Source organism: Puntigrus tetrazona, chromosome 5 (assembly GCF_018831695.1).
Source record: "Puntigrus tetrazona isolate hp1 chromosome 5, ASM1883169v1, whole genome shotgun sequence".
In the NCBI taxonomy this organism is placed as follows: domain Eukaryota; kingdom Metazoa; phylum Chordata; class Actinopteri; order Cypriniformes; family Cyprinidae; genus Puntigrus; species Puntigrus tetrazona.
The window spans coordinates 4,054,092-4,082,054 of NC_056703.1; the positions used below are offsets into that span (position 1 = coordinate 4,054,092).

The 27,963-nt window shown below is 40.2% G+C and overlaps 1 pseudogene; it reads left to right on the forward strand.

Annotated features, from left to right (window-relative positions):
* LOC122346156 overlaps positions 1–27,963 on the forward strand; it is a 78,029-nt pseudogene that overhangs the window by 35,481 nt on the left and 14,585 nt on the right.

Consider the following 27,963-nt stretch of genomic DNA (forward strand, 5'->3'; position numbering starts at 1 on the left):
CTTTGAGAAGCCCTCGATGAATCTCCGATAGTAGCTGCAGAATCCTAAAAGGACCGCAGCTCCTTCAAAGTGTGGGGAACTGGCCACTGTCTCACCGCACTCACTTTGTCTGGATCTGTAGATACCCCTTGAGCAGAGACCACATGCCCCAAGAATTTTACCTCGGACTGCAGGAAGTGGCACTTTTCCACCTTTACCTTAAGTCCGGCCTCCTCAACCTCTGTAACACAGCCTCAAGCCTCACTAAGTGTCCTCGAATGTACTTGAATACACAAGCAAATCGTCCAAATAGACTAGCAGCGTTTGGAAGACCAGATCACTCATTATGGTCTGCATGAGACGCTGGAATGTTGCTGGTGCATTACATAGGCCAAACGGCATCCGCTGGTACTCATACAGGCCAAATGGGGTAATGAAAGCTGTCTTGTGCCGGTCCTTCTCATGAACTGCTACTTGGTGATAGCCACTCGCGAGGTCAATAGATGAGAACACCTTGGCCTTACTCAAAGCATCCAGACTCTCATCTATCCGGGTAATGGGAATGCGTCGCGTCTTGTTTTACAATTCAGCTTCCGTAGTCCACGCGACAGCCGAAGACTCCCATCAGTCTTACGGACTAACACCACAGGAGATGCATACGAACTGGAGCTTTCTTGAATGACATGCTTTTGAGCAGGCCAGAGATATGTTCCTTCACTTCCTGGAATTGGGTTGGGGTATACGCCGGTATGACTGTGAGACAGGAAGGTCATCATTCAGGGGAATTTCATGCTTTACCAGCTCAGTATAGCCAAGGTCTTCATCAGAGATGGCAAACACGTCCAGGTATCCCCTTAGAAGCGCCTTCAACTCCGCCTGTTGGGCGGGGGTACCGCCAATTTGTATCTTCTCTAAGGGACATTGCAGATCACCGGTAACCCCTGTCATTGACCTCTGGTTAACCATAACCTCCTCGTGATCTGCAGAGATCCGATTGAATCTGACTTTACAGGAACTACTCTCAACTTGATGTCCATGGGCAAGTATCCCCAATTTCACCTTGGGTGGCAGCCACACATCTGCTGGGGACAGGTTTACTACCTGCACTGGGAATACCCGCCTACCAGGTGATACCAAGGTAGGAAGCAAGACCAAACCCCCTGGCAATTGTGCTTTACCTGGCTCAATTATACTTAAACCTCCTTTTCCAGCTACCTCTTTATGTGTCCTGGCTTGAATTGTAGCCACGGAGGCTGCAGGGACATATGCCTTACGTATGCCCGCCACCCGGACCACGGAATTCGATTCCACAGAGGCAGCCTCTTGTACTCGGTTTAAAACAGCTCTCCAGTCCGCATCCAACGTCCCCTCCAAAGCATGGTCAAACTCAGCCACAATTAATTGCTTACAACGCTGGGCTATGTTCATGCCAAGTATGCCTGGGGGCGGCAAGTCAGTCTTCCCTTCATTCTGGTCACGAATCACCAAGAACCCACAGCCAGGCAGAGTCAACCCCATTACCTGGATATCCAGTTCAACATACCCAAGATAGGGAAGAGGCAACCCATTGGCGGCAGTAATTTTTAACCACTTGCTTGTCCAATGCATGTCCTTGTCTTCCCCATGCAGATGTTCTTTAAAGAAACTCTCCGTCAAAGTACTAACGTTACTGCCAGTATCTAACAGACAGCGGATTGCTACCCCCCCAACATGAATTTCCACTTCTGGGCACTTACCCACTGCACGCCCAGAAACCGCTCTTTTGTCAGTGTGTCAGTCTTTGAGCCATCACTGCCCCCCTCTCATTGCTCGGCTCTTCGCAACGGAGGGACACAGTTTCCCGGAAGTTGGGACTCGGGCATAGCTAGCACAGGGTTTTCTTGGAAACGCTGCCCAGTGCATTGCCTGGCTATGTGCCCAACACCCTCACATCTCAAGCAAATAGGTTGGCCATCTCGGGTATATCGCGGTTTGAATTTGGACTTACTAGGTCTCTCTGCAGTTGGTCCAGATTTCTGAATCATGAGATCACGAACCGCATTGGTAAGTTCCCCGATTGCTTTTCCTTGTTGTGAAACTACTTTGATTACTTCTTGTAGGGCTACAGTCAAGTCATTCGGGATGGTGGCGGTCATCCTTGCATGTTCTGCCCTTTCCTCCACACTCACCAGGTTTCGATTTCGTGCCACATTGGCTGGACGAGGTCTCTCTTCTGAGCACCACAACAGAGCCTCCTCGCGAACTTCAAATAATGTGGCATGGGGTCGCTCTCTCACCACCTTGCGCAGTTCTCTTCGAAGGGCTGAATCTCTCACCCCTTCAATAAACTGGTCTCTCAATGCCAGTTGCACATCTGAAACACAATGTGGTGCTTGTTGCAGTGCAGAGTTTAACATCAAAGACAGTGCATGTGAAAAATCCCGAAAATCTTCCCCATCCAATTGTTTCCGTGCATAAAATGTGTGCAGTAGCTGAGAGGTGCTACGTTTCTCCCTGAAAGCTGCCCGCAAATATGAGAACAAGTCTTCAGGTGCCCTATCCTCCCCCCCCATACACAACTTCACTTCATCCAAAGCTGACCCCTTCAAGTGGGAGAGAATAAAATCTACCTGATCTTCAACATTTAACCCCCTTACTCGTATAACCCTCCCCAGTTCCTCAATGAACTCATCTACATTTTGGCAGTCTTTACATGGGTCCCCACTGAACGGTACAATTTGTTTCTCTCTTGGGATATACACATAGGACCTAGTATGAACATTAGTCATGTTAGCAAGAGCTGACATTACTTCATCATGTCTACGTCCCAGCTCCGAGATTTGGGACTGAAGCTGTGAGACAGGGCTACCTCTTTCAATGTCCATTTCTGGTGCCTCAGCACCTGCACCCTGAAAGTTGTCCTCCATCGCAGCTGCACCTCTGATGTCCTCAGCATCCATGACTTGACTTGACTGCTCCGGCAGTTTTAGTTCTCAAACAATCAGTTCAACACTGTCCTCCTCGCTGTCCTCAAGCTCAGGAGTCCTGATGCGCTGGCACCTTGTACTGCTGTCGCTTCTACCAGGATGGAACTGCAGGTCCTTTCAGCACTTAGTCGCCTTTTGCCACTACCGTTGTTTGCACTGTTGTTACAAAAACTAAATCAGCCCCAAACAAAACAGAACCCCGCTCCTGGTACCAAAATTAGATGTGGCCGGGCAAGTGAACTTGTACTAAATAAAAAAAACACAAACACCGCCAGGACATCTAACAAATAAGGGTTCTTTTATTCTTGACTGAGCTTAAAAGGAAACTCAGCATTAAGGTCTAATTCAGGTAAGACAAAGTAAAGAAAATAAAAATAAATAAATTTACAGAGACAACCAACTAATTAACGCCAGTGGTCTTAACTTTCCTGACGAGGTTTCACAGGATTACAGGCCCTTCAATTTTACCCGGTGCAAACAAGGTTACAAAAACGGAAAAACGGGCGCAAAAAACAACGGCGTGACAAAACAACGGCAGTGGCCTATATGTGCTCTCCTGTTTAAACAAACAAAGAACAAAAAGAACATAAACATACATATCCCATTTGCGTATATATAGCTTCTTATAAGCATATTAATCAGAAAATACACAAAATGATACAGACTTTGAGACGATTAAATAAGCAACACTTACTCCGACTGATTCCACGAAGCACACAGCAAAAGCTCACATGGTCATTAACACTGATCTCACATTTCGTTGCTCTCCCCTAACACAGTAAAGTATAAGAATTACTGCTCGGTAAACATATAATAACATACTTTACATTATTTAACACTTTAATTCTTGGGACATTTTATAGTAACTCACGCCGATCTCCATTAACGTGGTCCGAATTTCCCTTCCCCACTGGCGATCTCTCACGTGCAATAAGGCAACTCCTTTGTAATCGTCAAATGAAACCATGTACCCACACATTCACGAGTAGATATAAACTGGGATTTATCTCCTTTTAACAGTTTTATCAACTATTTCTTTGTGCAACGCTTTAACTCAGTTCTCCGTCGGTCGACGTGCACTTCTCTCTCACATGTGCGCGAACGCTTATTTCTTAAAGGGACAGCGCACATAACCACGTGACAGGAAATCAAAGGTGCATTGCCAGGGATATAAAATAAAATAACAGGTGAATTCTACCCGGTTACATACAGAATGCTCTTCGTCGCGATAATGATGTTCTCTCCTCTTCGGCTTTGATTATCAAATAAATGTAGCCATAAAGATTTTAACACCTTTTAAATCTGCCTACACTTGCATAAAAACCAACAACATAAAATATGCTAATTTAGGCAATTACTCATTAGCTTCTTAGAATTTGCAATTAAATCCTAATATTAATGCCGTCATTTTTCTCATTAGCTTCCACTTAATGTAATTAAAGCATACAGAAGCATGTGTTGCAATATTTGGTCATTTCCTTGAGCTGCCTGCAAATTGAACGGACAGAGTTTAATTAAGCTCATGCAAGTTTACGATATTTACTTCATTCGATTACCTCACCGGGGGTTTAAGCTTACAGACCGGATCATAACGCCAACAAAATGAATCAATTAGACATTAGCAGATCAACAGTATTATTCCACGAATGAATTGAGGAGAAATTCGTTTTGGTGGCAATTGCTAGCAAGTCCCGTTCGACTTGAAATATTCTGATTTCGACAGGCAGCGAATGTACTCCGTGAAGTGTTTCTTCGGTCTAGCGTATTATAAATAAGCTCTTTTTTTAGGATATGAGCCATCAAACGTACAGAATGTCACTGTGTTTTGTAAATTGTAGGTCCTTGAGGGCACTTCATGTGACACATTATGGATAACAGAACAATCCACTTGCCCTTGGAAGGGAGCATTCTTGAGGAGACTCAGCGAAGTGAACGAACCTCCCTCGCATTAAAATGGAAATAGCCTCTTTGTGATGGGGTACTAAATAATATAGAAGGTTAGTGGAAATGATGGCAGCGTTTTTATTGGGCATCCATATAATGGCTTTCCTACACCTACGTGTTAGAAAGGACTTCGCAGCCTCTTTAATGAGGACTCGCGGATTACGAACATTTACAGCGCTCAGTTTCCACCGAAGGATCTTCCTTATGTTTTTTCCTTAAGTTTAGAAGAATGCATTTGATCTCCCAAATGGGACATTAGCATTCAATCACAGTTGATTTCATCTACTTATTATAGACGAAATCTTTACTTGTCACACGGTTTCTGAAAGCTGAACCAAATCTGCCCTCAATCTCAGCCTTTGACATTGCGATACGCAACACGCAATTCTCTCCAACAGGAAGTATCTTCATTTCCTGTTTCAAACGCGAGCAATTAAAAAGCCACGCCGATTCTTGAGTGCCTCGCACTAAAGGTCACTGTCTGAAACGTTCGTCTGAACTTTTCGCACGTTAAAAAGGAAATACGATGTCAATCTCGTCTACACGCTGCCTCTGAAACTTTGATCTGTCATAAAAAAAATAATGAAAAAAAAAACTGTTCGTTTCAGGTTCAATTATCTAGCGTTTTCGTATCAGCAACAAGATGAAGAATGTGAAAAGACTCCCAACCAATCATGGCTTCAAAATAGGCCTAGAAATACAATGTTTGGTGTGTTTCTTTTCTGTCATGCTAATACAGTTTTCACAACAACAAACCCTTAAAGTACAAATACAGTTTGCTTTCAGTCCTGCGTTCGTGATTACAGCCAGTTTTTCAACATCTCTCTCTAATTACTCTCATTTTTGTACAGAATTGTACGCGCGAAGGAGCTAATAATTTACAGCCCTATTCAGCCGCTTACGCACTAAATGTTTACTTGTCCCACAGTTTCTGAAAGCTGATATTCAAACAGCAGAGGCGCACACCAAATCTGCAAAACCATACACTAATTCTCAGCCTTTGAGTCAGTTTCCAATTTCGTTAATCGCTTTTGGCAAAGCAAAGCACCATTCTCTATGTAGCGCAAAAATCGAACAGGAATGAATATTACGGCAAAGATGCTTGCACATGTTTCCTTGTTTGTTATGTTTTGAATGCAGTGCTTCATTTTGCAAGAGATGTGATGCGTTTTGTATTTCCTGCATGCAATTCTTGGATTTGTATGTTAAGGAGATTTAAAAATATATCATGTCAAAGGTGTTTTTCGATGCAAGACAAATGCTTGCAATGTGTGATATTTTGAATATTGCAATATTTTGTGCATGCAATTCTTGGATTTGTGTGTAAAAAGGGAGGCAAAGTTTCGACAATGCGTGTAAGCAGCTGAACTGTAAATCAATAATTACAAATTGATGAAAGATTATAAAGGGCTTGGCTTGGTGGTCCGTCTCCATGCGTACGCTTTCTCTGCGTGTCCCAGCAGCCGCCATCCTTTCAAGCAGAACAGTGTCAGCGGGCAGCCATTACACGGGCCACGGTCAGCAGCATCCAACTCCAAAATAGCTCGTCTTGCAGTCCTTGCCCGGTTGGTTTCAGGGTCTGGCAGAGCAGAGAGGGCCTGGGTACTGTAACTCACAAAGTAGACAGATGAGTCCTGCTCAGAGAGGGGCCCTCTCTCCATCTGCCCGTGTAACAGAGCACAGGTGGGGAGGACAGATCTGATCCTTTGTGCATCGAATTAATGAGCAGGCGTGTGTGCATATTTGGAGCAGTGTTATTTTAATAGTATAGTTTTTGTTGATATTTAAATGTTAGAAAAACTTGATTTTAGTTGTATTTAATACAACACTCTCTTACATTTGGTGGTTGCGTTCTGATATAAAATATTGATAAAATAATAGATCAAAACATTAAAGCAACTGTGATGCACCTTAGCAACATGAGCAGATTAGCCCACATGCTCTTCCTTAATATAACAAATCCATGATGTGTGCATTTTTAAAAATGCCTGTATAGTCATTATGAAATGTTAGTTTTTTATTTAGTTTGTAATTACGGTGCTAAAATTAGAAAATGTATTTCAAGTACCTTTTTTTCTACCTGGCATAAACGTTTCTTGGTGCACAAAAATACATACCAGCAAGTACATTTTAATGCAGTTTCACTAGAGGCGGTAAAACTCTGAAGCCTTTTATTCCTTTTCATGCAAATTTATAGAGTTTTGTTTAATAAAGCTTGCTTACTTTTTGTACAATTGCTTGAAGAACATCATGTTGTGACTTCCAAACAATTTCAATATGCCGGGATATTTGATGCTTTTGAATGTTAGCATTACATGTCCAGCTTCAAATCGATGTGTTTTCATAAACGGTAGGTTTGTTCGGCAGATCAGAGATGTACTTGAGAGCTTCGGTTCAATCCTGTGTAACTACGGTTCGACAAAACAGCTCAGATCTGTGTACAAGGAAGTTGAAATGGCACGGTTGCATCAACATATGTGTTTTGCATTTGTTATGGTTTAGGGTTGGATTGTGGTGTAGGGCATGTGACAGAGCATAGCTTTTAGCAACAACTTACGGATATTTCCGTTCTGGACCAGTGCAGGACATACCTATATATAAGTATAAAACGTGCCAGGGTTCGCGTATTGAAGCTGTGTTTTAGCACCACTCTGCGGCCAAACTTGAAAAAAGCGCACAGAGATATTTTAAACTTCTTTATCGTCTTCTAGGTCACGTTCTCATTTGTGGAGCTTATAGCTATATCAATGATAAATAATCTTGTGAGGCATTTATAGATGATACTGCATCCCGGTAATGAGAATACTATGCATTCATTAAATACTGTAGGGTGCCTACATTTCATAGAATATTAACACAGAGCTCTGGTTTACTCTTCAGATCGGTTCAGGTGAAATTCCTCCAAGAAAGATGATGAAGTGTAACTACGTTTCATCTGCCCTCGCTCTTATGAGGAACTGTAAATGCGCAACAGAAATTCTGCATGTCTCCCCTCCGCACAAAAAAAAAACAATCTATATTTTATTCGGTTTCATTATTCCGTAAAGAGTGCTGTGTGAAGTACGTCGGATGCTCGTAAAAAGTGCGCTTTGTGAATTATTCAGTGAGCTGTTTTGCATAGCAAAGGCCGGCGGAGAGGAGGGGGTTGCGGAGTCGGGTGAATCTGGAGTTGAGGAATGACACCGTGTTGCTTCCTCCTCTCAGCTTCTCATCACGTTAATTACCGTATCTGGCTCTCGTCGGGGCTGCGGTTCCTCTCGAGTCACTGCCGCATGCGGATGATCCGTCAGTGGAAAGAAAAGGATATTTGTCTTTGTTTTTCAGAAAGGGATTGAAAGCTACGAATGATTGTAAATAACTTTTAAGGGGAACGTATTATACCGCTCGTCTGACCCTGGAGCACAAAAGCAGCCATGAGCAGCACATGTATATTTGTAGAAATAGCCAAAGAAATGCATTATATGAGTCAAAATTATAAATTATTAGGATGTTAAATAAACCGAGAAGGTTCATGCTCCGAGAAGATATCTTGTAAATTTCCTCTGTATTTTTTGATTAGTAATATGCATTGCTAAGAATTTCATTTGGACAACTTTAAAGGTGATTTTCTCAGACTCCTAGCCTAACAAACCATACCACATGTATAAATTTTGTGTATATGTACGCACATCAATTTAGAAAAATTCCCTTGTGACAGACTTTGGGGTCATATATTTATGACCATCAGCTATAAAATAAACCCTATTTGATCCAATGCAACTGAAAAGAATGAAAAGTGGCACACAGGTTTTAAATCCTACACACTCAAGGATTTGATTGCCAGGTTATCTATAAGAGGTTTTGGGAATGCTATCGTAAATTTCTCTCGAGATTTGGCGTGAATCACCTGTAGCTGTGCAGGATGGACTTCACCTCGAGATGGACACGTTTACTCTTAATTATTCATGCGTTCATTACATAAACGAGGCGGTGGCTGTAGGCTCTGCTCTGTTTATTTCTGCTACTGTACTCCCAGGGCTATAACAAAATGAACCTCCCCACTCACGAATGGTGTATTGTTGATAGCCTGAAATAATTAGGGCTGCTCCGGTGGGGTTTGGTTTAACGACGCGGGCTCTATCCTCCACAAATGACATCCTCCTCAGAGAGGGACTCAGTCAGGACTGAAATAATCAATGATTTGTGGTTTCCATTTTGAGTCTCAGTGTGAAGCTGCTTAGTCCTGCTCCACTGCACAGCGTGTTAGCTGTTCGGTTCGCCGCCGTTACAGTCATCCTTCCTCTCGCTCTATGAGACACCCGCTTTGCATACTTATAGGTTATCTATACAAGAAGAAAATGGATAAGTTCGACAATACAGACTGGTGCGCAGTCCAAAAAAAAAGAAACCTCACAGCAAAACGTCTTTAATAAGAAGAAGAAAGACAAACAGCTGGAGTCGTTTGAGTTTCAATTTGGCTCTGATGGTCGAGTTGAGTTTAAACAGCGCCGAGTATCTCTTCCAGACGATCCCAAATATAAACACATCTCCTGTCGAGAAAGGTTTTTAAAACTTTTTTAATGGCCCTTTTGAATAAAGGCGAATTATAAATTCTCTCGTTTTCTGAATTCGTGATCTGCGTCTGGAATTTCCTCCAGTGACACACAAGGAGGGAGCTTGCAGGGTCCAGTGCTTGTGAGTCTATTTTTAGCCATGTGTAATTTAAAGATAATAAGCTCTATTTGCATTTGCCAGCCCTATCAGACAGCACAGACCGCACGGCTTTCTCACCTCAGCTGACTCACTCACTTTGTGCGACTCTTCTTTCGGCGATTACAGCGATTGCATTTAATATTTTTTTTTTGTCTTGCTTGAAAGGTGTGCTTAGCGATCCTTAATGAATCATTTGTACTTAAATTAATGGGATATTATCCTTAGCATATTTTAAAAGCGGGCAACTATGAAAGCCGTTTCGGCCGCTGAATTAAAAAAAAGGGTTATTGCGACTTTTTATCTCGCAATCGTGCCTTTTTTTTTTTCTCAGAATTGTTATGAAGTTATAAAGAGTTATAAAAAACTTTTATTCTGAGTTTATAGCACGCTCATGTCAAACAACTCTGATTTATTTCTCAAAATTGCTGGTTTATTCGTACGCGAAGACTACCGCGCTCGAAGTTCACGGTGTATTACAGTCTCGGTGGAAAAAGCAATTAGCTCGAATTTGTATTTGGTCTTTTGCTCATCTCCTCAGCCATCTAGAATCAGCACGCTTGAAATTAATTGGCCTTCTCCGTATAGACTTCCTGCTAAGTTCCTGTCCGTCTCCTTAACACGGGAAGAAAAAGCTTCCCGAATCAAAAGAAGTACAAATCAGAAGTCTCTCATCTCAAGCCGAGCCATCTGTCTTCTTTTGTGTATAAAATCGAGCCCATGGGCTTGGACCAGCCCTCTCATCTTTTCAATCAGATTCTGCTGCTGAGTGGCAACTGGCCCACATCTAAGCCTGGTGCTCAATGGACTTTCTCTGTGGTAAGAAGCTAAATCTGTCGCAGTGAACCATGCCTGATGTGTTAATGGTGGATCCTTTGCTCTCTCTGAAATGTCACACTCCAATCAACAACCCCAGCTGACTCTTGTTCTTTCGTCCTCCGCGCATCCCTTTCACTGTAATTAGCTACAGTGTGCCCACTGATTGGACCCCTTATTCTCTTTGTCTATTAGCCGTGTGCTGAGAGGCGTCTTTTCTTTCTCTGGGAAAGTGTCGTAGACGTTGGGCTTATCGTTCGCCTCTTATCGTTTCGCCTCTGTTATTGCGCCGCGAACAATGCCTCGTTTTCTTAAATTTGATTTTGCAGAGTAATTTGCTGAGTCACTGTGAGCTAATACTTGTTGACAAACCAAAACATATCTGTTCTTGATGAGGGTGAGATTAGCATTGTTAATTATGACCTTAAGAGAGGCGTTACAGTTCTGTCGGTGAGTGCACTACACTGCTGCTAGTTTTAAGTTTTAATAATAATATTTATTGTTGTTGTTGTTGTGCAATATAGATATGTGTGTGTATCATTTTATGTATCATGAGATTCACTATTAGTCTATAATATTGAAGAACAAACACTGAATATACGGCTTTGCTAATGGCAAAAATTTTATTATAATTTTATTATAACCAAATTATTGATTATAGAATCATTTATCACTATTAATTACTGTTTTTGTTTAATTACAGCTTTTTACTCAATCAAAGGATCTTCGAGAAGTGACTAAAAACACATCTCGTCCATCTTTATTTATAATTTTATAACTCTAGAACTCTATATTCCAATTCTATTCTTAGATTTGCAGTCCATTCATTCACCAACGCTTTCCTTGTAAAAAAACTAATACTAACGCTCTTGAATCTTTTTGCATGTATATTTTTACATTTGTTATACAATTAACAAAAGAAAAAGGTCTGTAATACTAGCTAGTTCTATTATTTTCCAGTTTTATCTATTTTATAATATATCTTTACATATATATAATATAGATTTGGGTTTGGACCAAAATATGACAATAATATTGTTTTTTCTTTTTTTTTTGTCAGATTCACTCTTAGGCATTCTGGCAATAATACATCAAAACAAAACTACAACATATTGCTTTGCTTAAGGCAGTAAGAAGAGAAAAAAAAAAAAAAAACTTGATTAGTGTCTTTATTTTCATCCTGGAGATGAACTCTATGTCCTACACCGCATGCTCCTTTCTCTGTCTCCCAGCAATCATGAAGGCTTTTTGATAGAAGTTAATGAAATGAAATAAATTGGCTTGTAATGCATGGGAGGCTGTAAAGGTAATGGAATTTGAAGAGTGAGAATGGGGAAATGGGGCAGAGATTGGTGGAGGTTTGTGTCCCGAGGGCTGTGAAACATGGCAGCGGTGATATAGAACAGAGCCAAAGGTGTCCAGATAGTGAGGGACTCATTTATACAACCTTCCTCAGACCTTTCATCAATTAAAAAATCGTTGAGTATATATCATATCGTATAACACATGCATCACTCTTATGCTACGTGAAAAAAAATAATAGTAAATGGCTGAGATACAACTATTTGAAAATCGGGAATCTGAGGGTGGAAAAAAATATTCAGACAATTGCCTTTAAAGTTATCAGTTAATACAATTGCCTATTAAAGTAAAATTCTTAGCTATGCATATTTACAATCAAAAATGAAGTATTTACGATAGGAAATATTTTCATGCAACATTATCTTTGCTCAATATCCTAGTCATTTTTGGCATAAAAGAAAAATGTATTTTTAGCTATTGCTACAATGCTATTTATGACTGCTTGTGTGCTCCAGGGTCACATACTTCAATTCTGAGTGTAATATTTTCCATTACAATGCCTTTTTTATCTGCCACGATTAATCCGAGAGGTTGCTCAGAGACGTACATGAATATAACTTAAGATAAATACACCTAACTTTAACTGACGCGGTAATAAACGCCTCACAGTTCAAAGAAAATTATTGGACAACATCGGCTGCGCCCTCTTCTCATAAATACGATCATTCTCACTCAAAGGCAGCGTTTTAAAACTAATTGCGTGGTGCAGACAACAAATATGTAAACGGGAACAAAAATTCCGCCACCGATCACATCTGATGACCTCAGATAAGCCTTTCGGTTAAGGATATATACAGATAAATGAGTCCAACCAGGCGAGAGAAAATATGAAAAGCGGAGAAGGCACGCTCCGTATGCACCCGTTAAGTCATTAACATATGCTTCAACATGTTTCACCCACCATTGCACCGGGTGATGCTGGAGTGGCAAGCTGTTGATTGCTCATTGTGAACGGTGCCCTTTTTCTCACAATGCGTCTCTGCAGAATAATTGTTAGGCTGTTGTATAGAGACTTTGGCCTGAGTGCATGTGTGTGTGTGTGTGTGTGTGAACATCTGGAGTTTGCCTGGCATTGTTTCCACGGCCCGGGCAAAAGTCTTCCAGAGCGTGAATGTGCGACCGAGAGAGAGAGAGAGAGAGAGAGAGAGAGAGAGAGAGAGAGAGAGAGAGAGAGAGAGAGACATAGAGACATAGAGAGATAGAGAGAGAGACAGAGAGAGACAGAGAGAGAGAGAGAGAGAGAGAGAGAGAGAGAGAGAGAGAGAGAGAGAGAGAGAGAGAGAGAGAGAGAGAGAGAGAGAGAGAGAGAGAGAGAGAGAGAGAGAGAGAGAGAGAGAGAGAGAGAGAGAGAGAGAGAGAGAGAGAGAGAGAGAGAGAGAGAGAGAGAGAGAGAGAGAGAGAGAGAGAGAGAGAGAGAGAGAGAGAGAGAGAGAGAGAGAGAGAGAGAGAGAGAGAGAGAGAGAGACAGAGAGAGAGAGAGAGAGAGAGAGAGAGAGAGAGAGAGAGAGAGAGAGAGAGAGAGAGAGAGAGAGAGAGAGAGAGAGAGAGAGAGAGAGAGAGAGAGAGAGAGAGAGAGAGAGAGAGAGAGAGAGAGAGAGAGAGAGAGAGAGAGAGAGAGAGAGAGAGAGAGAGAGAGAGAGAGAGAGAGAGAGAGAGAGAGAGAGAGAGAGAGAGAGAGAGAGAGAGAGAGAGAGAGAGAGAGAGAGAGAGAGAGAGAGAGAGAGAGAGAGAGAGAGAGAGAGAGAGAGAGAGAGAGAGAGAGAGAGAGAGAGAGAGAGAGAGAGAGAGAGAGAGAGAGAGAGAGAGAGAGAGAGAGAGAGAGAGAGAGAGAGAGAGAGAGAGAGAGAGGGGGTAATTTGTTTTGTTTGAGCAGAGGGGACGGTAGGGAGTGAAGAGTGCTTAAATTGATTGATTGGTGGCTCGTAGAGTAGTGGACCGGGCCATAATTACTCTTTGTGCCTGGTGTGATAAGGAAATTAATCAAACCATTATGTTGCTCCATTTTATCATCAGGTAGCAATAATTGAATAAACTAACTTCACTTGTCTTCGGGATGACTTTCCTCGCTACGTGTGCGCGGGAGAAGGTTGGGCGTTTTGCATCGCGTCTGTTCGGCCGGGGAGGGATTTTCCCGTTGCTTATTGCGCAAACAAGAAAAGCATTCTGAGATGATTCCTTTTTATCGTTCCATCTGTCCAGCCTTCTGTTCGCCGTCATACCTGTCTATAACTCTGCATCTGTTCACCACGTCAGAAACAGCCCCCGGTTGTAGTAAGAAATCCAGCCACTTTGTAACTTTCTGTCGTTGCGTCGTACCTCCCGCTGAGCGGAACAAACGGGAGGGCTGGAATAAAGCCGCTAAATCAGTCCGATTGTTCTTAAACCCTTCATGTCCACTTGTATCACTTCATGCAGAGTTGGAAATAGGGCGGCCAATTCTCCATTCGCTTCAGCTGTTTGTGGATTTTCTGACTGACCCCCCTTTTGCCAAACTCGCTTTCCTTTTTCCCTTTCACTCTAAAAGTGTCTCTACAAATCAATTACCTTCCCCGGCTCGTTTGGGATTTAGCGAGGACATTGTCTGTGGCAGATAATGAGGTCTGGTGCTGTGATTTTCTTTCTCCCGTGATGCCGCGCAGGTTATTTTCTCAGCGGAGGCAGCGGGCCTCGTGTAGCAGAAATTTAAGCTGGTATTATTGCCTTCCCGTTTTATCAAATCAGAAGCGACAGCTCAGCCTTACACTGAGTAGATGTTACATCAAATCAGGGCCTGACAAAAGAAAGTACAGGACTTTGATGGGTTACTTGGACTTTTTTGTGATATGATGACCAGTGATATGTTCATGCACATTCACACGCAATTGCGTATGACAGTGGATTCTGTTTTTGGATGCGTTTGTTGGCCTGCATCAACAGCTGAAGGCATGAATATAAAATTATTTGGGTCAAAATGCAAATTATTGTAGTGCTTCCGCTGCGTTCAGTGTATATCTGCACGCTTAATCTATCTGCAAGCAACTACATGTCAGCTAATTCTCATTTATTTGCAACTACATGTCCACTAACTCTCAGAGGAGACTGTTAGGGTTGGTTTGGGGTTAGTAGAATAAGTCGACATATACTTGCAAAGTTTCCAATAGTCAGTATGTTGTGGTATTAAGCAGATAGTCTACTAATACTCTAATGGCTGCTAGTTGACATGTAGTTGCAGAGTTACTTGCTTTTAGTAGAATATCTAAAGTGGACTATAGAAATAAAGTGTTACAGTTTGTAATTTGTTTTCCATGAGGAGACATGGGTGTTCCTCGTGGGATTGTTATGCACATAACAATCAAGAATAGTTACTCAAGAACAGTACGACTTCCATAATTAGCATGGTGTTGCTCCGTATGCATCGTTCCTGACCTGGTAAAAGTTTAATGCGGCTAGTTTACTTGTCTTTAGAGCTTCGGAAATACTTGCTAAGCTAAGCATCTAATTCTTATTAAGCCTCATGCATGCAAAGTTTTGTGGAATGGGCATTAGACATTTCTTTTGCCCTTTATTTCAAAGTGAGCGCCCTTACATGTACATATTATACATATAAGTACTGTAATATAGGGTAGGGTTAAGTTTAGGGTTAATGCCTAGTTATTGTAATTACATAATAATATAATCGAAATTTATATTTTGATTGTAAATCTAATTCTACATGGAAATTTCATACTTATAGAATAGCGAGAGTTTGGTAAATTGCAGCGAATCAAATTAGGGTCAAGCTCAGATTTTTAAAGTGCCCCCTGTTATGGATTTTTGAAAACTGCCTTTCATGCAGTGTGTAACAGCTCTAAGTGAATGAAAGCACTGTTTGGCGCTAGCCGGTAACGGCCGTGAACAAGGCAGCACTGCCTCACAAATGCTGCTTTTATTATTAAATGGAAATTAAATGGACCAATCGTGGCAGATTAGCATCATAAAAAAGAGGGGTTTGGAGGAATGAATCGTTGAGAAAATTGTTCGGAAGTCATTGAGCAAATAAGAGCAAAAAAGTAATGCATATTATTAGACCTTGCATGCATGTCAACCTGTAGATGGTGACTTCTTAAAACCAAAATACGCTTTTATTACCCGTTATAATACAGTTGTTAAACATTGCATCTTAAAAATATACCCTATATAGTGCGCCTAGCTTTCTGGTCATCGATCAGATTATATTCCAATGCAGAAGATGTTCTAATTTCCGTGAATTTAAAATGATTAAAATCAAGCCTTGATCCTGATAGACATGTCCATTTTCCTAAGCAAGTTTAATTGCCATGTCTTGCCTAAGCATACCCATCATTAGTATCAATATCACGATGAAAAGAGGTTGCCTTTTACCCCGAATGTTACACAAACAATATAATCACTTTCCATTTTGATAGATGGAGCTCTGGAGTCAGTTAATCGGTATCCACCCTTAATTAACATGCTCAATCATGTCTCTCTCTCAAAATGATCCGCCGCCGCCTTTTTCATGATAGCGATTATCAGTTGTTTGGCTGTGGATATGACAGGCCTAATAGAACTGGATAGCCTCAGTGAACTGCCGGATGGACTCGTATATCAGATGTGTCCGCAGCGGGAAGATGGTGTCTCGTTTATGTCTGTTGTCCTTTTGCAGACCCAGAGCCTAGGGACCAGTAGCCTGCGTAAGGCTTTTAGTACTAAAACACAGCTCTGATTTCACAGAGGAACTCTCTATTTATTTATGATTTCAAACACGAAACTAAAATAATTTTTGTGTCCATCTGTATCCATGTGAAGAACTTGTTTTGCATTTCTATTGCAGTCTCTGACAGGTCTTCTTGTTGAGTGTTAATGGCACTAATTAGTCTAAGTGTTAAAGCGTATAATTATGGGTCATAAGTTAGCTTGCATGAAACATCTCATACTTGTTCGTATTTGGCTGCCATGGTAACTAGCAGCATTCTCGAATAGCACTGATGAATCAGAGTGTCCTTTGGATTTATTTAAGAGCGATATAATGAAAAGTTAAACAATAAGCAATTCGTTCAGAACTCGACAGGTAATTTGAATTGCATTCATTCGCACACATAAACGGTGAGTGCATCCAGGCAAGATAGATTATGACAAGGGCTACGTTTAATAAAGTGCGTTCATTATTCTCTGTTTTGCTGTCATCTCAGGATGCTTTTCTAAATTTCATTGCACAAACATTCTAATTGGAGCTATATACTGAAGGACAGCCGTGTATTTCCTGAGTGGTAATTAAAGCTGAAGTGTGTCGTTTCTGTCCTAGTGTCACCAGACAGAATTTCAAAAATAATGACTGTTTTCCCTGCAGATTTCTATTGGGTGAACTAACCTAAACCCCGCCCTAAACTCACAACATCGGCTGCTGCATTGGGCCGCTCGAACTAAATTAAAACAGTGCAGCTCTTCCAGTAGCTAACTGCTTTTTTCCAGCAAGCAGTGACGTAGCGGGAGCAAAAGGTACTTTTTTCCTTTGCTTTCTGATGAGTCACGAGTCTGTAATGCGTTGCAGCACGGCCTTTTCGAAAGTAAACCACTAGTGTGTCCACTAAGAGAGCATCTGATGGTTTTGCTAAAGATGCACAGGAGTGGATATAAAAAACTAAGACTAAAATAAGTCTACATCTAAGACTTAAAGCACATAAACTGATTAATTGTTCTGCTTTCTTGCACTCTATATCAAATGTCTATATTACAATGATGAACCGTCCCCCACAGTTTTGTAAAGAACACTAATCGAACAGAAAATAAATGATGAGTGGCGTCCTAAAGCCTAAAGTGTGTTGTGTGTTGAAGCGTCTAGTTTAAGTTGCATACATTTGGTTTTTGCATTGGTGTTATGTTTGTAGCATGTTCGACGGTCAATTTGAGATGATATAGCTGTAGGCTATGGCTATATTTTATTACTTTGTGTATAGGATTACAAAATCAAATGATGGGGACTCTTTTGTTATTGAAATGTGTCCTGTCCTACTCTTTAAAATCATGATTGCATTTTAAACCCCAAATATTTTACTTATAACATATTTATATTATATTATGTTATATTTCTTTATTAAAAATTATTCATTCGCTTGTAATGTTAATTGTACATAATAATAATAACAATTAAACTAAAAGTAATTTTAATGTAGTTGATAGTAGCTTGTAGCTGGTTTTCAGAGCAACTTGCCCAACACTGTTTACGTCAGAAATTTTCCAAAGGACTACAATTTTATTATAAAAATATATATATATTTTTGTCATTTTAGAAAGTAGTCGAATTCAGTTTTTTGCATGATTTATTTATTCCATTGATCTGACCCATTTGAAATATCACTTTTTAGTCCTATCGAGCCAAAAGTCGGATTATAAACCGATTCCCTTAAGCAGGGCTGGGCGATATATCGCACGGTATATTTGCGCACGTCTCTTTAAATGAACAAAGAAGTGTATGTGTTTTTGAGGAATTGGCTTTGTCTAGGTGGCTCCGTTTCCACTAGGTATTAAGAACAACATTAAGAATAATCACGTTAGGTAAGACAAGCGACAGAACTTGTTGCTTTATCTTGAAATTCAATGTGGTGTGGTTTCACGTTTTTTTTTTGCTGACCACTTAAAATTACAGCAGGTGGAAACTAACCCCGCGCGCGCGCGTGTGTGTGTGTGTGTGTGCGTGTGCGTGTGCGTTCTTCCGAAGCAGCCCTCTGCGTTCTGTCGTTTTTGCGAAGAAGTGACATTTCTCCCGCCCACCTTTTTGTGTGTTTGCGTGCATCCCGAGCCATCTGCCTTCTCCTTCTGGATCCCGCTCCTTTCTCAGTCTTCCATTCCACCCCCTGCTTTCCTCTCCCATCACACCGGTATCGGTGTCATATGACAGTGGCAGTGAGGAGACCCGAGCTAGGAGCCGTGACTCATTCACAACAACAGAAACACATCAACACGACCTGGAGAGCTGCCATTAGGCCGCCGGCGAGACCCACATCACAGCTCAAACAGCACACCACATACGGGACGGGGCCCTGCATTTTCAACACTTTATAGTCCCCGGTTGCCAGTTATTACTGTCTTGTGCCTTACTGTAATGTGTGTTAATATGAACAATGCTTTTACAGACCCAAAGTTTTAGCTTTCATCAACATTTTTTCAATCAAAATTGCATTTTTGGTGATGGCGATTGTCCAACGTGTCCATAACTCTATGCTTTAGTTTTTTCTAATCTGCTAACAAATATATATATACTTCAGTGTATTTGAAATACATTTATTTCATGCTAAGTCTACTACAAATACATTTTAATATTTATTGTACTTTTAGTATACTAAACTGGTACACTTCAAGTCTGAAAAAAATTGGACTAACTAATTTTGTACCTAATGCACTTTAATTGCGCGGAAGTAGTGTTGAAGTCCAATTAAAGACATACTTATTATATTTAATTGGGAAACTATTGCAAGTATTGACTTTAATATTATTCGAAGATCAAAAGCGACATTAAAACTAGATTTTAACTACCGAAATGCATTTATTTTATATAATAATAATTATAATAATAAGTATATAACATTTTTACTAGGATATTTTTTCTTTTGTTTAGGTTTAAAACTCTGTAGCACAAACGTTGTGGGATGAATTAAAGGTCAAATGTGACTTATACTGCAAATTGCAAATATTACTATTTTTTGTTTGTGCTACAGTCAAGATTTATACTTTAAATTGCACGGCTTTTGTATCAATAATATACAGCAAACATTATTAATGTGTATCAGTTAAGCTCTTCTCGCTTGAACCACGAAGCAACTATCCATAGTAACCCGCATAGCAACACATATTTCCTCATGATTGGCAATGTAAGTTCATTTTGTAATCAAGCTAAACCAAAGAAGTCTCCGTAACAGTCTTATCAGTTCTACAGTAAATGTTCCGCAGCTAAAATCTGCAGCTTATTATTTGCTAGAAAGCTTTTCCCCGCTGTGAACTTTGAATAGTTCCAGAGTAATGGATTACAAGCACTCAAGACAGCTTTGAAAGTTAGCGAGCCCAAACCAATGCAAGCGCGCGTGTGTATGCGCGTGTTCGAGACAGATATAAACAGCTCGCCATAAATCTGACTCCCTGTGGAGAAGTTCTTCCATAAATTCTGAAGCCGATCAGAGAAAAGTCATTCAGTGATGGGGAAATCAATTTCATTTAAAGCTCTCATCAGCGGGACTCTCTCGCTGACGGCCAGCAAGAAAGAGTCTGGGTTTAAAGAAGTCCATGGAAAATGACGAGAAATATTCTATTACGGCGGAAGCCTGTAATAGTTATTGCCTCCTGAGCTGTAGAGTTGGCTGTTGTTGCCGTATCCCAGCAGATTTCTTCTTTTTGGTCACCAGGTTTCAAAAAAATCCATAAGAATAAATTTCTTCTCGACTGCTGTTTTCTTCTAATTTTCAAACTTACGCATAAAGTTAAGAATACTTTGTTTTCCCATGTATTTTGCGTGAATGTTGCTTTCTTGTTTCTTAAGATTAAAGACGAAACGTTATTAACCAGTTGCAAATGTGAACGGGAAAACTGGTTGGCACCAACATACGAGCGTTCAATAATCAAACCTTGAAGCACTAAGATCACTAAAGATCACTATTTCAGTTTACTTTGCTTGCAAATACCCAGTTAGCCAGTATGTACATACTTTGACCCAGGTTTAATTGACATGTACAGTTGGGTAACATCCACATGAATGTGAAACTCAAAAATGTAACCTAGAGGGAATATATATAAATCAAATAAAATCGGGCCTGAGATGGAGCCCTGTGGTACCCCACCGGTAACAGAGGCGGGTTATGAACGAGACTGACCTATCTCCACAGACTCAAACCAAACGAAGGCTGAATTAAAGGTGCCAACCTCAGTTTTTAACCCGTTTAAAGTAATATCAACAGTATCGAACGCCACACTCAAGTAAGAGTATCAAAACAATGCACAATGCACAAAATGCACAAATTATAACAAGCCATAAACCAATCTTGACAAAGCCATTTTTGTGCTTTACTTAGAATATAAATGATTTTAATGTAATGGTTTACCCCAAAATAAAATTTGCTCACCCTCAGGACATCTGTGATGCAGATATGTTTGTTTCGTCATTGGAAAAGATTTGGAGAAATTAAAAAATTCACAACGGATCATCTGCAGTGAACGGGCGGCGTTAGAATAAGGCTCCAAAGGTCTAATATTTCACATATTGTCAAATAAAAAGCTGCGTGTCCATTAGAAACAAGTCCATCATTTGTGCATTTTAGCCGTTGCTTCTGCACATAATCCATAAAAATGGCGAACAAAATCTTTCTGAAGAAATAAATGTAAATAAAATGTTAAATATTCATTTGAAATCACATTTTTTTCCTTGTGCGCCAATGACGCGGCCTCTCTCACACATGAACTTTGCTGTTTGGGTCATTGGCGCTGCCCTCGCACCAACATGTTTTTAGTGTTTCACCGCCTGTAATCCTCTCCCCTGTTATACCCAGCAGGCCGGTGCATTTTCCAATCACGTACTGGCGCACTGGAGGGCCGTGTAGGGCTGCGGTGCCGGAAGGTTGACATTAATAATGTGATTGTGCTTTGCCCTCTCTTATCCAGAGGTGGCAGAGGGCAGGCCTCCTCCTGCTGCTGAGAGAGAGAGGCAATCAGCATTTAATCTGCAAGACTGATTAACTTCTCATTACAATCAGGCACACACACACACACCATGCAGGCTCTCAGACACACAAACTCATGTACAAACACACAGGGCTGCTCGCAACACACACTGCTCTCACACTCCAGAGGTGGATCTGTAATTATGCCACGGAGATCAAGTCAGGCCTACTTACCCGGCTCTAGCAATCAGTTTTATTTATGCATTTATTTTCAAACTATTTTGCAAGGAACATGGCAATTACGGGGAAAGAATGGCTCAAGTGTCGTGTGACGGTCTTTGGTGAATCACCTGGGTCTATCTTTTGCTCAAGTGCTGTTTCAAATGGACAGAATTTGATGGAGAACATAGCAGAGCTTTAAATAGAGGTTTTATTGTTTAAGTTACTCTCGAGCTGCAAGTATTTGCGAAGCGTTGTTCTAGGATTGTTTTTAAATCCTGTGCGATTTCTAAAGGTTAGAACACGTAAAAATCAGTAATTATAGTTGTCGTATCCAAGTTAATAATTTTATCCAAGTTAAGCCAATTCAAATGGACATTTTATAGTTTAATATTTATTGAAACCATAAAGATTTGTACATTGCGAATGCTTTTATTATTTAGGTTTTTTTAAAGCCAATATTTTTAAATCTGGGGATTAAAATGATTTGTCTTGTTTAAAAAAAAATCTTATTTTTCCTTAGAACAAGCAAATTAGCAAATGGGATAAGCATTGTTTTCAAAAGATTATTTTGCTTGTTTGAAGCTAAGTCTTAATGGTAATTTTTCTTTTTTAAACAAGACAAAAATGTTTTGATTTTTTTTTTTTGCACTGTATGTCTCTAAAGTTGTACATTCAGCAATTATTTATGTTGCAGAGGCTGTCAGCGCGTTGATATTGTACGTATGAATGCAAAAAATAATAACACAAACCAAATTACTCAGTTTTCACGTAAACCAATAATTACATTTTTCAGCCTCGCCAGGTGCATTTAGCAAATGATCAGCATGAAAAATATTTGCCAATTACTTGAGTGTGAAATTTTCAATTTTCATATCAGATCATGAAGGATGCACATATCACCCTTTCCCTCTACTTCATGGACAGAAAGAGACTCTCGAGTTTCCGAACTATGTGCCTTACAAGCTTGGGATACGCACAAATAATTTCAGAAATGTCAGTTCAACTGAGGCGTGTAAATAAAGGCTTCTCTGTTGACACCTCATTTGAATGCTGAGCAGATGACCTCTGCATTTATGAAGGTCTAGGAGAGAAACATGAAATGTCTCAATGTCTCTCAGCAGAGAACCAAACCCAACCTGCTTCTCCAAACATGAGGGCATTTATAAGCTGAATAACAAAATAATGGGATTTTTTTTTACGTGCCTTCACAGCAGTGCATTTCAATTTCATTATTGGGATATATGTACAGTCCATTGATGAAATTCAGTCCATGAAATTTTACATGATGTGAAAGCTGAATATATGAGCTCTCCGCTGATGTACGGTTTGTTAGGATGGAAAAATGTTTGGGTAAGATGCAATCTGGATTCCTAGGGTGCAAAAAGAATTACCATTAAAGTTGTCGAAATTACGTTCTTAGCAATGCATATATTACTAATCAAAAATTAAGTTCTGATATACTTACGGTAGGAAATTTACAGCATAGTTTTCATGGATCTTTACTAAATGGGATGATTTTGGGCGCAAACGAATACAATACAATGTACTGTTGCTACAAATATACCTGTGCTGCCTATAGCCCATATGCTATAAAATATATTTGATGAATTTGTATTTCTCTTGTTTTTTCCAGACTGGAGACGGCTGTTAGCTTAGCGCCTAAAGACGATGAGGAGAAAGTGAAAACGAAAGAGGCGGTTGCAAAAACCCATGAGAAAAATGGACACGTGAAGCGCAGAGGACGTAAACGGCACAGTCACCGTCGAGCTCGCAGGTCTGTATCCTCCAAAGCTGAGCCTCACCTTCATCAAGATGCTTAGGCGTAAAAATATCAATGTAAGGCATGCATTTCCTGTTCTAGAAAAGAAACTATTTGTACAGTCTCTGAAGGTAAAATAGCAGTTTTCCACCACCTTTGAAGCACTCGAAAACAGCATGTGCTGTTGAGAATGTACAATTCAGCCACAGCACCTTTGTATGGATGAATCCATTGAAATGTGAATTTTATTTTATTTTTTTTATTTTTGACCCCAGAGGAGATCAAACGCACGAAAATATGCAGCGCTGAATCCACTTCTAAGCCACATCCTCACTCTATAAGCATGAATTAGAAACCCCAAACTTTAAAGCGAGGCAGGCACAAACACTCTTATCTCTTCTCCACAGTGTAAACATTCAGGTGTTGCTGGAATTTTTAACACGGGTGTCTTTTTATGGGGTCTTCTTACTTCCCATCCACCAAAATTCGAACTCCACCTGGTGAAAGAAATTGATTCAGCATTGGATTCTTAACGCCGTAATTCCGCTGATACCTTCAAAGTGTTGGTGATAACGCGGGGCGCGAGCGGTGCATCGGTATGTAAAACAGGGAGGAGCGTTATCTTAAACATGCTAATCTCTAGGTGAGTCCATGCTCTGTTTTCTGCAGATGCAAAGGCATTTTTGGGGGCTTGAGATTTTATAATCAAGCGTACAACAACAATGCAAGATCAAAGAACGATTAAGTCAGATCAAGCTAAAGCTCCGGAATCCACAAATGGCTTTCTTGCTTTCATCACGACGACCGAAAAATCCTAAATTGTGTACACATGCAGTTGTTTTCTCATCCAAATAAAAGAAACATCTCAAATGCGGAAAGTCGTATTGTGTGGTGTCAATTTCAGCGTCAGTAAAGTGACATTTAAATAGAAGCCCTCTGTCCTTCTGGGAAGACCCATCTGTTTAAAGTCTTTTATTAGTCTTGACAGTGGTTTGACATCCTTTGGAGTGTGTGTCAATAGTCGAAAGCTCCCTGTGCCGTCTTGTGCTTGCACACTTTTCCTTTCATAACTTTGGCAACGAGCTTAAGCCTCTATTTTGGTTTTGAGAATCATGGCGCGGTTTTTTTTCAGAAACAGAAAGGTAAGTACGGCAGTACAGGCAAAGTAAACAGCGCTGAAGCCCTCAGTGAAATGTCAGTTATCAATGTTGACAGCCTTTTAACTCTCTAACCTTGTCTATTCTCCTGAGTGTGTCAGTGTTCGGTCTAACTCACAAGACGACCCTCTCTGTGCTGTTCCTCCTGACAGCTGAAGTGATGGTGGCCATTAGGGGTGTGTTCGTTACCTGTGCGCATTCAAGGTCGGCTGAGACTGACGGAAAGACTTTCAAAGCTGGACAGCAAACCAACAAGCTGAATAAAAAGCACACATGAGACTCACATTAGTCAATGGGTCAAACAGTGCTGCAGAGAACGTCGACCTGGTCTCGTAAAAATATGCATCTCTGTGCACTTTTTGTGCAGCACTTCAATACGTGAACCCCTGCACATTTTATTACGTTGATATAGGTATGCATTGCAGCGGTTTCGATTTGACTGTTGCTAAAAGTTGGAAATATGCCCTACACCAAATCCAACCCTAAACCTACCCGACGGTGATATAAAATGGCATTTGTTGATGCAACCGTGTCATTTCAACGTCCTTTTACACAGATTTGAACTGTTTTGTCGAACCGTAGTTGCACAGGATTGAGCCGGAGCTCATCGTCTCTCAAGTACATCTCTAGTGTTTTTTTCTTTCTCAAACTGCAACGATATGTACTTGCTGGTACATATTTTGCGTCTTTCTAAAAAGTGCACTTAGAAACATTTATGCCATGAGAGCAGGTAGGAAAATGTTCTGTGGTTGACTTCAAAGCTTACTGGAACTAGGGCTGTCCTGATAAGATTATAATGGCCAAAAGAATTCACGATAACAATATTAGCCCAATATCTATAGAATTAAGGGGGGAAATGGAAGATTTGTCAGATTCATGTTTTGTGTTGTCTCTTTTTTTGACCAATAAATCAGTCACACGGCAACAAACCTTTTTCAGGTGTGGGTAGAGTGTCTTGTTTCCATCTGTCATCTCCGACTACATGATTTTGTACAGCAGAAGTAGCTACACACTGCCTTGTCTTGTTTTTTTTGACAGGCAGCAACAAGCTTTAAAGTTCAATTCCACCACCTCCTAGGCTGGAGTGCCAACCAAATAATTATTGGTGCTGGATTATTTACAATTTTATTGTGTTTTGGGGGGTTTTGATCTTATATTGTGTATAGCTCTTCAAAAATGAATTAAAAAATATTATTGTTTTTTATTGCGTAAAGTACTTCGTGCATTGTAGCTTTAAAAATAAGGTTTATAATCATATTATTGTCATCTAAAATGTACTGTAATCTGAAAACAGCCATCTCACTAGTTATTTTGTGTCATAACTGGTGACATTTTTAGGGCAGTTTAATTCATTTAATGTTCATTAGTTAACATGAACAAAATGAACAAAACTTCTGAAGTAGTTATTATTCTTAGTTATTGTACATTTTAGCATTTACTACAGCATTATTAAAATGATAAGGTGTGTTTGTTGACATTAGGTAATGCACTGTGAAGAAACATGAATTAAAATTAAGTAACAAATTTGTTAGTTAATAATAATGTAACAAATAGTGTAATAAATGTATTGTTTGCTCATGTTACTTAATACATTAATTACTGTTAAGAAATGACACCTTGTTACCATTTAACATAACTTAAATAACTGGGACCATTATCAAACTTTATATGTTTTTTTATTGTAAACTATTAATTTCCATCGAAGCTCAAAAAGCACATATCACATGAACACGAGAACTGGTGAAAACATATGCAGTTATTAAAGTATGGAGAAAGATTTTCTCATGCTCTTTTACATTTGAAATAAAGTAAATACTGAATATATATTTATATATGTTAAAATCAACATTTCTCCTGTCTTTCAGACGTAGTTTTCATCCAGTTTGAAGTATGCCTAAACTAAAAATGAAATAAAAGTGAACAAAAACAATGTAGACGTTTGTTTATATATACATAATAAAAAAAGACAAAAACATACAACAAAAAATGAACAGTGTGTCTCAACGATACTAAACTAACGCTGTGATTCTTGTGGTGTAGAATAAGTGACTTCTCTACGTTTTGCTTAAAGCAGCACCAACCAAATCTCATTTACTCTGCCAGAAAAAGGGCAGGACCAAAATTAACCGTACAAATCCTGGACTATTGTAGTGCTGGCGTGCGTTAGAGTGTGTGTGTGTCTTTGTGTCGAGGGTGTAATGTGAGACAAAGGTTCCTAATTAAGCAGAAATGGCACTTGCTTTTCTGCTAATCAGCTTCTAATGCGTTTCAGACTTGCTAATGCAGCAATGGCTGGATGAACTGCCTTCCTATATCACACCAAACAGCCTTTTCCACCCTCGGAGAGCGCGTAAGCATCCGGCGCAGCCAGTCTGGCTCTCCGTCTGTGTTTTGATCCATCTAAACGGTTTCCTCTCAGTGCTCATATTGAATCACTGACTGGCTGGGCAAAGCCAAAGCTACAACAGCCTGCAATTCATCGACTGTCACGGGCAGCACTCCCCTGTGTCTATGAAATATTATTATCCTGCTGTAGCGATGTGCCGCAAGAAGGAAATCTCATTGCCGCTCCAGTCGTGTGTATTTGTCATGGATATCCTGTAGAGCTTTATATTTTCATTGCTGCATCTCCGATGCATGTCATTCGTGATGTTTCGACGTGCGTGTGTACAGTACAAAGAGCAGATTAGCATACACTCCATAGAGGTTGAAGCAATGTCTTCTACCTCCGCTCCGCTCTGAGACAAGCTCCTTCGCTCACAGAGCGTTTTAAAGCTTAATATAGCGAGCTAAAATGAGTCTTTTTGATATAAATAGGGTCAGTATCCGAAAATCTGCCTTTGAAAATATTATAGAGGTCAGCTGTTCCATTCCAGGGGCCTTATCAGCGTTTGAATGGTGCAGATTGGGGATTTTGAAGCATCTAATGGTTTTTTTTTTTTCGGTTCAAAGGATCAAAAGTGATGGAAGGACATTATTTCATGTGGCTAAAAAAGATAGGGGGAGCGGGAATAGTGTTTGCTCATTTCAGCTTTCCGCTCTTTATATTTGATAAATCCCTCGCGCTGGGGAGTCGTAAGTGTAACCTTTGCAATTAGCTCGTAACTCGCTTCCCTTCGGTTTGAATCTGAATATTGGTGGTTTGGGTATAGCGCTTGACGCCCACTTTTGATTGAATCTTCCGCCGTACCTGATGGAATGAGAGTGGTGTGCCATTGCTGCAATCAAAATAATAACAGTTGCGCCCCGTGCTTTAGTAAACATTGAAAATGTGTGATATAAATGTCTCTGTTGATGATTGCACTTGAATTGCTTTTCCGAGGAATCAAGGCTCTCAGAAGCAGATGCAGCGTGGTATCTCTCTGTTAAGCTTCAAATCCTTCCTTGCACTTCCCTCGATGTTATTGCCTTTAAAAGACGCTTTTGAGGTGACACCTCGGTGCTTTTGA